Raw genomic sequence first — 5,000 nt, 5'->3', positions numbered from 1 at the left:
GGACTCTGTATCATACCACATAAGCAGGAGAACCCAGTCATAACTGTCAGACAATTTCTGCGAACACATCATCTCTACCATCTGGCTACCTAACTCCCCATACTGCATAATCCCCATACTTGATTATAATGTTTGGGATGCAGTCGAGCGAGCGACCAATAACAATCCTTGTAACACCAAAGATGAACTGAATGCAAGGATTATGGCAGCATTCACCAACATAAACAAGGAGACTGTCCAGAAGAGTTGCACGAGATTCTAAAATCGCCTGGATGCCGTGGTTGAAGCCAATGGCGATTTTATTGAGTAAATTTACTCCTTAGTATTTCAAGATATTTTTATGTAATTATGGTAAATATACCAGTTAAAATAAGATGTCAGTGTTATTTTCAGTTTTGTGTAATTTAGTTCCCCTCACCCTGTATGTATATATATATATATATATATATATATATATATATATATATATATATATATATATATATATATATATATATATATATATATATATACACATACATACATATATATGCATATTATATATATATATATATATATATATATATATATATTATATACATACATATATATGCATATATATGCATATATATATATATATATATATATATATATATATATATATATATATATATATATATATATATGTATATATATATATATATATATATATATATATGTATACACACAGAGACATATATATTTTGGTTTATAAATATTCAAATTAAAATCACACAATTGGAGAAGTAGCGTTAATATTATTTATTAACTGCAAAAATTCAACATGTCCAACATCAGAGGGTAAAAAAAAAGCATATCGTTAGGTTATTACATGTTATTCTCCCAAAACATCTCAACACACTGAATTGCATTTAACTACTAATACTGGTATAAACATTTATTTAGCAAATATTACTATCATATAACCTATTACCCACTGGCCAAAGTGTATACCAATATTAATAATTAAAAGAGATTCTCCTGTTGAGATTTTTTGGAAGAATAGCATGTAATAACCAAACGATATGTCATTTTACTCCTCGGATGAGATTTTACCCGATAAAAATGTTTTAATCACTGGAATTTAATTCTTTGGGGCAAAATCGAAACAACTGTAAGTGAACATGTTAAATTTTTGCAGTTAATAAATTATATTAACGCTACTTCTCCATTTTCTGGATTTTAATTTTAATATTTATAAACCATGATTTATATTAAATCTATTATTTTAGGAATATTACTATTCATAACAAAATGATAGTTAATAAACCAGTAATTCATTGGATATTTTCTAACCCTGAAATGATTTTAAAAATCTCTATTTAAATTTATATACATATATATAGATATATATACATATATACATATATACATATATATACGTATATGTAACCCACATATATATATATACATATATACATACATCCCCCCACACACATATATATATGCATATATACATACACCCCCCATATATATATATATATAAAGGTGACGAGCTGGCACAATCGTTAGCACACAGAGCAAAATGCTTGGCAGCATTTCATCCATCTTTACGTTCTCAGTTCAAATTCCACCGAGGTCAGCTTTGCCTTTTGTTATTTCGGAGTCGATGAAATAAGGAGCAGTTGAACATTGGGGGTCGATATAATCGACTTACTACCAACCCCAAACCTGCTGGCCTTGTGCCAAAATTTGAAACCATTATTACAATATATTCTAAGATGGTGTTAAGATGCGTGTGTTAGCGATTAGTGAGTTTGGCTCACGATCGAAAGGTCATGAGTTTGATTCTCGGCAGCGCGTTGGTTCCTTGAGCAAGACACTTTATGTTTTTGTTTCATGTTGCTCCGGCACACTCGACTGGCAAAAATGAGTAGTAGATGTATTTCAAAGGGCCAGTCTGGCCACAGTATATGCCACTCTGAATCTACCTGAGAACTATGTCAAGGATACGCGTGATGTGGAGAGCTCAGCCACTTACACGCTAATCTAACAAGCAAGCTGTTCCGTTGATTGGATCAACTAGAATTCTCGTTGCTATAGCCGATGGAATACCAGTTATTCTACAGCGGTGAACTGGCAGAATCGTTAGTACGCCAGAGAAAATACTTAGACATTTCATCCGTTTTTATGTTCCGAGTTCAGATACCACCAGACAGGTAAAATAAATGCTAGTTTGGCAATGTCGCCGATGTAAATGACTAATACACTCTCCAAAATTCTAGCCTATATATATACATATATGCATACATACATGTATACTTACATGCGTACACACATATAAAAATATATGTATATGAGATATTTGTTGCTGGTATCATAATGATTGTTTTAAATGGACTCATAGACGTTCACAAAGTCTGAAGTTCTAGAAGTTCAATGCTGCTAATGTACTCTCGCAATTTTCATTCTATACCAAAACTATATACCTTTCTATCACATAAATGTTTCGGTATACTAAATTTTGTAATCTGAATGTACCTGTATATAGCATTGTAAGTAAATTCATATCACAATTTCAGGTATGTATCCGAGTAGCTACGACACATCCACATCCTAGGAAAACCGGATAAAGGAATGAAAATGCAAAACATGTGATACATGACCAATGATATTATATATGACGCCACGGGAATTTTCTCCCTCCACGTGAGTCATTGAAAATTTTATAGTTGCTCGGTAATTTATTTTCGTCTATGACAGCAGGTGGATATCACATACGAGCTCCTGTTGAGGGGTCGACTAGATCGAAAATCTTCACTAAAGAAAAGTGATGTAACTCCCTCGTTCCTGTAGTTCGATGCGATATACACATTTTCATGACTCTAATGTGGGTTCTCATATATTCTTCTTCGTCTGTATATAGAAAAGGAAAAATAAGTTATGCTTGTTTATTTTTGAGCAGTAAGTTGTTAAATGCGGTTTTTACATGGTTTTCTGTTAAATCAATATCATATCTGAAATTGCTGTTGTTGTTTTCTGTCTGTGATAGTGGCGTCGTAGATAAGGATTTTCTACATGCAGAAATTGTCTTGGGATTATAATCTTGTTCCTTACCGCTTTATCGCTTCTATTCGACCGTTTTGCTCGCTCCATGAATATTGGTGTTATATAATCTTATGTAATTTTTCATGCAAGCAGTTATGCTGTAAGAGACCACAACCTTATTTTAGTTTTGTAAATATCAGTCTAATCTTTTAGTTATTTTATTTATTTATTTTATTTGTCTATTCATTTTATCTATTTTATTTATTTATTTATTTATTTATTTATTTATTTATTTATTTATTTATTGGAAATGCCTGAGTAGTAAAGAGAACTATTTTTTTATACACGCTTTGGCATTCATATTGAATCATATGAAAACTGTTTATTTTTATGATTGTGTGAACCGTGATTTGAGGTTGTGAGTTGCTTCATTTTCTACAGTAAGACATAGAAAAACAAGCGTCAGCTGCTGAATATCCGTAATATTCGAAGACATACAACACCATTCTGTTATTTCATTTGCTAAACTTTCTCTGTTAATTACAAGTGACATACTGTTTCTATGACGATTAACTCTCATTCGTGTACTCACATGTGCAAATGGTTATCTGTATGAGAATTTTGCTGTTTAACAAACGAGACATTATATAACTAATCTATAAATGTTTTGCAGACTTCAAGACTTTCTAAGAAGTTGGGAATGTAGTTTATATTTTACCATATGTTTAGGTTAACTCCGACAAAGGATCCAGATTCTAACACTATATTTATTGCAGGTTTTATGCCACAGATTAAATTCATTATTTCATAGCATTCACCTCAAGTAAATGCCACAAAACAAAGAAAAATAGTTTTAACCTTGATTTATAGGGCGTCATACACACTTGTTAAACGAATGAGCAGTTGGTCAAAAACCTAAGATTACCTGCCAAATTTGCATGCCTCTTCTGCCTTAAATAATGCAAATCACATTAGAAAACATAGTAGTGCATATCCTTGAAAAGGGGTGAGGGTCACAATGGGAATGCCGTCTGTTCATTATTCAACCCAATCAGGCTTGAACTGGAGCTTAACAAAAACATGAAAATAAGACAATTATTCACTTCTTAGTTTCAACGAAAGACTACGACTGAGAATAAGCAATTAATTTGTTAAATAATCAATACTTTGGGTGTTTTTCTTTATGTTTCAAAGTTGGATTTATTTTTTTAGTAAATATAGCTTCATTTTATGGTTTGTATTTGCCTTGTATTTTTATGTTATTTTGTTACTATTCGTTTCGCCTTTATTTTTATTATCTTTTTCATCTTGCAATTTTTGCTGATGTTTAAGTTATCATATTTACATTTTATAAATTAATTATGCATCTATATTTTTTATGCGTTTTATTATTTGTATTCATCCCTTATCAGAACTATGGAAATAAATCTTTATTAATAACTTTAAGGTGCTATCGTTGATTGATTTATAAGAAGAGACAGTCACACTATCAAAGCTAATTACCTCAAAGTATTGATGACACTGAATGAAATATATTTGTCTCACAATCTCATTCCGTTATTCCCAAGCTTTTTGACAATATTCCCTATGTACAAACCCTATCACTCCCGAGTAGTTATAGATTGGTTGTGTGCATTGGGCATTCGTTTAAAGTACCTATGTAGACATACACACCCTCTAGGCCTCATCAATATCGCCCCACGTAACATTCAGCTCATAGGGAGGAAGAGAGAGAGAGAGAGAGAGAGAGAGAGAGAGAGAGAGAGAGCATTTTTTCCACTCAGTGAATTGAGGCTACAGGAAACGAAATACCTTATTTTCAGTCAAGGAAGTGAACTTACGACCTTATGATCACGATGAACACCTAAACCACTAGGTCACGTGTCTCTATGCTCTAGAATTAACAAATCATTGTAAATAATAAAAACAATAGAGGTGTGTAAAGTGAATTTAATATTTAATCACAGACGTCCTCACAAATATCGATAGTTAAA

This window comes from Octopus bimaculoides, chromosome 7 (genome assembly GCF_046866305.1).
Source record: "Octopus bimaculoides isolate indiv1 chromosome 7, ASM4686630v1, whole genome shotgun sequence".
NCBI classification, from domain to species: Eukaryota; Metazoa; Mollusca; class Cephalopoda; order Octopoda; family Octopodidae; genus Octopus; species Octopus bimaculoides.
Note: the sequence above shows the minus strand (reverse complement) of the source record.